Source organism: Corvus brachyrhynchos, unplaced genomic scaffold, assembly GCF_000691975.1.
Source record: "Corvus brachyrhynchos isolate BGI_N302 unplaced genomic scaffold, ASM69197v1 scaffold285, whole genome shotgun sequence".
NCBI lineage: Eukaryota > Metazoa > Chordata > Aves > Passeriformes > Corvidae > Corvus > Corvus brachyrhynchos.
The window spans coordinates 437,255-445,068 of record NW_008238323.1 but is presented as its reverse complement, the minus strand read 5'-3'; the positions used below and the strand labels follow the sequence as shown (position 1 = coordinate 445,068).

At 46.9% G+C, this 7,814-nt stretch overlaps 1 long non-coding RNA gene across 1 annotated transcript in view; it reads right to left on the bottom strand.

Moving 5' to 3' along the window:
* Positions 1-7,814, bottom strand: part of LOC108446748 — a 17,556-nt gene that overhangs the window by 4,096 nt on the left and 5,646 nt on the right. The gene's annotated exons all lie outside the window — the stretch shown is intronic.

Genomic DNA, 7,814 nt, shown 5'->3' with positions numbered 1-7,814 from the left:
CCTGGATCCCTGGCAGTGTCCAAGGCCAGGCTGGACAGGGCTTGGAGCAACCTGGGATAGTGGAAGGTGTCCCTGCCCATATCAGGGGCTGGCACTGGATGAGCTTGAAGCTCCCTTCCACCCCAAACCATCCTGGGATTCTGTTATCTGTGATGCTTTGAATAATTATATTTGTACTGGGTATAACTGGGGTTGGTGGGAAAACACAGGGCTGGTTCCTCTCTGTAGAGTCACTTCTGGGAAAAGTGGCCAAAGAGTGTATAGTACATGTTCTTTCTCTGTTTAAATTACTCACATGCACTGAAGGGAAAAGCACCCTCCTTCTGTAAGGCTGCTCAGCACTTAGCAATTTCATAATAATTCATACATTTATAAAGCCTTTTTGCTTCCTGTTTTGTTTGTAGCATTATAAATCAGTGATGCTCTCCAGCTGAGGAGCTGGGGGTATCCACAACAGGAGTAGACACACAACCAGATTTTTACTTGACTTTGTGACAAGATGAGCTTCACGCAACTTTTCTTTGCCCTCTTCTTTACCCTAAACAGCTGCTTTCCTCTTAAGGGATGCCAAAACCTCCAATGGAGCCCTGGGTGCCTATGCTACCTGCATGGTAGCACCAAACCTGCTAAAGTCAGCAAGGAGACTCGACTTTGCTTCTAAGAAACATCCTTGACAGACAATAAAAAAGCCAAATTATGAAAACAGGAAACCACAAGTGGTTTCACCTCTAGTAAGTTCAACTGTTCGAAAAAAAACCAGAAACAAACCCCAAAAACACACTGAGCTGCATTTTCTGAGACAAACTGTGCTGACATACTCTCACTGCTGGCTGTTTTCTGTCTCCCGCCACAGACCAAGACATCACCCCACTTTTCAGAGCATCACCATATCGGTACCCAGTTGTAATGTCCCTCACAGCAAGGAATTCTTCTCATTTTTCTGGTTTTGGCAACCTTGCCCTGCAGCCAAACCTCCCTCCAGTCTTGCTCATAGACAGCAAGGAGGAACTTCTCACAGACCTTCATCCCAGGGGAATTTGTATCAATCATGTGAGGAGAAGGAGGTCTGGGAGCTCTAAAGCCTCTCCAGTGCCCGTGAGGAGTCACAGCAAAGGGACTGCGCTGTTCCCATGCTTTGCTCCCAACTCACCCCTGGTATCCCACATCCATCTGTCCTTCCTCTCTTTGGCCCCTGGTCTACACCAGCCACATGCCTGTAAAGGAAAATGCGAAAGGAAAATGTTCTGGTGGAAGAACACACAGGGGATTCTACACAGGGGATTTAAAATGAGCAAATATCCTGCCTCACGTCCCCAGGCAAAAAAATTCCCCGAAGAGGGGCTTACTGATCCCCAAAACGTGCCAGAAGTAGCATGTTCCTGCTTCTGTCTGAACATGGAAGAATTGTGGCTGAACACACCTCTTCATATGTAACCTAATAGAGAAAAATCACAGGATTTGGGGTTACGTTTTCCTTCCTTTCCCCCCAGTTAGTTGATATCCCAGGCTATAAAACACTCCCCCTCCCCGTGGAAATCCTTGCATGATCTAGCAAACCTGCTACATGGCACCTGGTTCATGTCCAGATCCTGTCCATTCACCTGCTGCTCATCCCCAGCCCAGGTTTGTGCATAAAAGGCACAACTTGATCAGAGTACAGTGAAAAAAAGCCCCAGTCCCAGAGCTGAGAAGACAGGATGGAGAGATCATCCCTTGAGAGCCTTCCTGCTGCTTCACTTCATTCCTTTAAGCCCTTTCTCCCCTGACATGCTGCTCTCTCCCTCATCACCACCTCCTGTGCCCCTGCCCACCTCCAGGAGGACACAGGACAGGGACATCCAGGCTGGGCATTCACAGCAGCCCTGCGTGTGCAGCTCCTGGTGCCAGCGCTGTGCCCTGGGCAGGATACAGCTGGGAAGGGGTGTTTCACCTCCCTCCAGCCATCACCATAGGAAACATCTCGTCTACAGCCAGCAGAGGAGAATCTCCAGAAGGGGGATGACCTCAACTTAAAAAACAAGATGTAAGAAGATACATGGGCAGATGACTTTGAAAAGTCTTGTCCCGGATAAAAAACCTACAGAAGCAACAAAAAATTACCATCTTCCTGAAGCTGTCTTGGTGCAGCAACTACAGCAAGACTTGGGGTGACTAACATTCCTCCTTCAGCAGCCAAGTGAGACACAGCTCACCTTCACAACAGAAAATAGATCAGAGATTAATTAACTGTAAATAGAATGTGTATCCAGTAACACAGCACTGCAAAGTGGGAAAAACACGGGAAGGATTTCAGGCAAGGGTGTGCCTGAATGCAAGCAGCACTGCATGTCAGAGATTCATTAATGTGCAGCGCTGGGGGACCCCGAGTGAGGAAATGAGCTCATCTTTTCATCTTCAGAAATCCCATCTCTTCAGTTCTGTAAAATGGATGGAATTTGTTGTCTTCGTTCCCTGTCCCACTGAGGAGAGAATTCTACTGTTGTAAAAACATAACTCGATGGATTTCTCCATTTAAATAATTCTACTAAAACTGGTCTTCAAGTGCTTTTTAACGTGTCATAATTTCAAGAAGTGATTGAAAATTTGAAGTTGTATATTGATTATATACATTAAGTATATTAAAAATGACAATAAGTATGATTTTAAATTATACAGGAAAGGCTTGACAAGTGAACCATATGCTTGAAGACTAGGAGACTTTATTCTGTTGTAATGAGTTATTTTTTCAGAAATTGTTTAAAATTGAGAACCTTCCCTTATTTTTCAAAGCAAGTCATCCGTATTCTCTAAAAGTCATACACTCATGCTGAATTCTCTGAGAATAACAACACGTAGATACATAAAATTAAAAAAAGATAAATAAAAGCAGATATGTTCAGAAACAAGCCAGCAGTACTTCTCCTTACAGATGAGCAGCATCTCCTGGTGACAATTCTGAAGATGATCTTAGTGTCAAGGGCCACCTGCAGCCAGACTGCACTGAAGGGAGATGGGACATACTTTATACCAAGGTAAGACAACTCAATGATCCCTATGGTTCCCTTCCAGGTCAGCTTATTCTGTAATTCTGTGATTAATTCTGTGATTCTGAGACTGACTTTGACAGCTGTGGGAACCAGCACTGATTTCTGGGCGGCTGAGACTGTCCAGATTTGTTAGTGTTAGTTAAGATAGTTCCAGCAACTGGTGTTAGTTAAGATAATTCCAGCAGCTGGTGTTGCTCCTGCCACAGGAGGAAACACACAGGTGATTAATTGCTCCAAGCTCTCGCAAGCACCCACAGCAGCTTCGTCATTGCATTAATTGGGTGATTTGGCTGCCGGGTGAAAGTACAAACTCTGACTAACTCCTCCAAGTTAATTCACGACTGAAGGAATCCACCTGGAACTAACTGTCAGCTGCCTTCCTGTGGTCATTAGGTGATATTCATTGAACAAATAAAAAATCTCCATTAAAAAATCTTTAAAATCTGGTAGGATGGATTTTTGAGTCCATGCCTCCAGCCCAAACAAGAGCAGGTAGTACATAAATCCATGCTTAGGTTTTGCCCCAGGTGAAGCCTGATGATGACTGAAATAAGTAAAAAGGTTACCTCATGTCCTGCATTTTTCACTTTTTCTCTTATGCAACACGGTAGGCTGGGATTTTCTGCTTTTGCAACAGAAAATCCCAGAGGTTTTTGATCTCCCCTGCCTCTTTGGAGAGTCCTCTGAGATTCAGAACATTTCCTAATATCCAAGTATGCTCTTCTCCCCACCTGATTTTTAAACACAAAGCAGTTCATCCACTGTGTGGATACTCACCCACCTAACTTTATTTCAAACATGAACAATTTCTGTTTTGGGGAAGCACAAATGTTTGATCTCTTTGCTTGCACAATGTGACCGGAAAGAAGGTGAAACAGGATGACACTAATTTTAGAAATACGTTTCATTTTTGTGAAGTCAGAGCATGATTTTCATTTGACAGTAATGAACTAAAACCATCTTTATCTCAGGCTTTAAAAAAAGAAATCGAATAGAACAAGTGAAGTCAGTGGTAACCCCATGGGAAGCAAATACAACTCTCTTTCCAAATTCTTTAGGTTTAAAGGTACACATCATTCATCCAGAACAGGGCTGTGAGGGGTGAGCTAACACACAGCTCTGAACCTGACAACATATTTCCTGTCTGTATTAATTAGCATCAGATGAATATGTCAGTATGAGCACACACTCTCCAAAATACCTTTATTTTGACACATAACATCATTTGACCCACCAAAACCACATCCCTCCCTGGCAGGAAAACTCACCAGGACAGCCACCCTATTAAGTGATGGTGAGCATCCCCATAACCATTCCTGGGATGAGCAGACCAAGTGTCCTGTACATTTTTGGGGAATAACAGCCGGCAGAACAAAAGGTGTCTGTGTGTGACTAGAGTCAGCCCCAGATGTCAAACACCTGAGTGGCAGTGTCCGTATGTGTGCTAAACATCTGAGCTCATCCCAGAGCCATCCGAGATCTGATGCCCCATCCCTGGAAGTTTTCCAGGCCAGGTTGGACGGGGCTTGGAGCAACCTGGTCCAGCAGAAGGTGTCCCTGCCCAGGGTAGTGGATGGAACAAGATGGTCTCTAAGGTCCTTTCCAGCCCAAACCATTCTGTGATTCTGTGGTTGTCTGATGCACTTTGCTCACCCTAATGCAGATTTCAGGTAGAACCCTGTGAAATTTCTGTTATTTCCCCTCCTACAAACCAGCAGGGAACATGTGCTGTCTATTGGTCTCGATGGGAGGTCTTGACCAAGAAAACACCATTTGTGAGAAGAGCTGAGGTGCCAGAAAGGTGACTTTCTCCAAGGTACCATTCACATCTTCCCTTTACTGGAAGGAGCCCAGGAATATGTCGTCCATATCAGCACTTGCCCATTCCTAGGATATTTCTGGTGCTGCAGGAAAACATAGCCAGGCATCATCCTGCACTCTGAGCACATGCATTATTGCTCTCCAAAACATGTGTTGAAGCCTTGGCAAGCCTGTGTTCCCCCCAAGGACAGCTCAGGTTCAGCTCAGATTCATCTGCTCTCTCTCCCCACGCCAGGAATGGAGGTGATAGGCAGTAGATATATCATCACACATATTTGAGGCACATTATCTGGGGTCACCCGAGAAGCACGGTGCAATTTTGGGTCATTTTTTCTCTCTCTTGTCTGTGCACAGATCTGGTCTCAATCCTTGCATGGGTTATGGCTTGTGATGGTGCTGACCAAATTTCAGACAAGAGGTGGGTCTCCTCTGCATACTTTTCCTCTCCAAGATTGGAAGTTTGAAATCAAATAAGGAAAAAAACCCCACAATCAATAATTTGAAGCCCTGAATTTGGCTCTGGGGCTCTTATTTCTACAGCATTTGCCTGCAGCAGCAAGGAGGGACAGACCACAGGGCAGAGGTGGGTTGCCACGTCCTTGCACTGCCTGTGGCACACAACCCTGCCTGTCCTTCATCTCTGAAAAATTTACGAGTTCCTCTTTCATCTCATAATCCTTCATTTTTGCCACGTAACCTGCCCTGAACTTGCTGTGAGTCAGCAGGGCTTGTCTGTTAAGGCAAGATTGATGCATGGCATTGGAACAGATAATGCAAGCTCCTGGGCCAGTCAGAGGAAAGCTGGCGATATTAACCATCTCTCCTCTCACCTCTGCCCCACAACAGGGATGGACTGGGTTTAGAACCTGCGTGGAGGTGTTCCAGGGACCATTGCTCTGCTGACCTTTCCCCAGACAGACTGAGGTGGTGGTGTGATTGCGCTGCACAAAAGTACATTTTCCAGCTCCTTTGCACAAATCATATGTTCCACAACTCAGGTTTTGGCTGCTGGAGAAGCTTTCTTCTAAATGGGACCGAAACATGAACACTGTTAATTGGTACATACTAGGGATTGTGTGGCTGGGAAAAATATTCACCATGGGCTTCTGGCCCAACCCTTCCCACATGGTCAAACTCTGCCTCCCAAAGCTCTCCTGGAAAAAAAAACATACCTGAAATTGGTGCTGTAGTTTGCTTTAGAGGTGGGAACGTGTCAGGAATGAGAGATGGCTGGGAGCAAGCACTCCCATTTGCTTAAAAAAAAACAACCCAGAACTTGATATGGGAGGTCAAATCTGCCAGCTTAAATCACTTTATTTCTTAAAAGTTGCCATTCTTGGCAAATATATCGTGGCCTTCACCTAGAAGCGAGGTTGCCTGTGAATGCCATCACATCAGATGTGCGCTGCGGCCTCTTTCATCCTCGGCAGAGGAGGGCTGAGGGCTGCAGCCTGAGGGTTGAAAAGATACTTTTCTTTGGAGATGCCAACAGTTTCTTCGGCAGATTTCTCCCCCTCGCCCCCTCCCACCCCAACCTACTTTCACAAAAGAGACAAAAAAAAAAAAAAAACCAACAACCCCTAAATGGATCCTGTAGTGTCTGCAATGTAAAGAATTAGCTGAATGGGAAGAAATGAACCATGGTCTTTATGTCCTAGTTACAGTCAGTGCAAACATTGCTGCTAATCCCTGTTGTCAGAGGGGATGGGGAAGAGGCACGGATAGATCCCACTGGGAACATTTTGTCTCTCTCAATCCACACTTGAGATCACATTTTTTTTGTGTAATAACACTGAGTCGTATTAAGAAGCCTGTGGATAACGTGAAGCTGGGGGGGATAATTGCTCACTGTCCATTCCACCGAGTGTAGCACCTACAGCCTTCATATGCAGGGAGGTCTCAGCAACCCATTCATTTCAGGGGAGAAAAAGAAAGCTATTCATTCCCAGCAAATCCCATTTTGCCATGGTAACCCCCCTTCCCGCCTCTCAAGCACAACAGTTGTTCACAGGGGCTGTTTAAAACAAGACAACAAAACCAAACCATCGCCCATCCAGTCCTGGCATTTTCTGCTCAGAGTTTTCTGGGCAAGGATAACCCAGGGATGGGGAAGGGAAGGGGTGAGCGGCTCATTTTGTCCCCTGACATCTCTGGGGGCATCCCACTTGTGTCCCTCAATGGGACCCATCTCAGGGGTGGGGTGTCCTGTACCCCTCGAACTCTCTGGTGGGACAGTGACAGTGACCATGTCACGGAAGCAGAGGACAATGGGGGGAACTTATTTTCTACCCTGTTGTGCCAAGGAGAGGGTTTTGGCTTGCCAGAGCCCATGCAGGGGCTGGGGAAGGGAAATCCAGGCCCCCTGCCAGCTCTGTCCCAATCTGGAAGGATCAGCCCTGTTTTCTGCAGTCCCTTCCATGGGGATCGTGTCCGCGGGTCAAAGAGCAGCACAACTCTCACCAGTTTGGGGGCCTCCAGCTGTCCTGGCCCCCTCCAGCCATTCTTGGGTAGGAGCTCTGGAGCTCATAGCCCACAGTCACCACCAGGAAACTCGAGTTTGTGCTACTGGTGGAGCATTTGGTGGTCACTAAAGCTGTGTTCAAGCTGCTGGGGAGGACATGGGGGATTCAAGGCTTCCCCTGGTGCAACACTGAGCAGCCTGGTGTAGTGGAAGGTGTCCCTGCCCATGGCAGGGGGGTGGAACAAGATGATCATGGAACCACAGAATGGTTTGGATTGGAAGGAACCTTAAAAGTCATCCAGTTCCACCCCCCCAGCCATGGGCAGGGACACCTTCCACTATCTGAGGTTCCCCCAAGCTCCATCCAGCCTGGTCTTGGACACTGCCAGGGATCCAGGGGCAGCCACACCTGCCTGCCTGCCTGCCCACCCTCACAGACAGCAATTCCTGCCCAATATCCCATCCAGCCCTGCCCTCTGGCACTGGGAAGCCATTCCCCGTGTGCT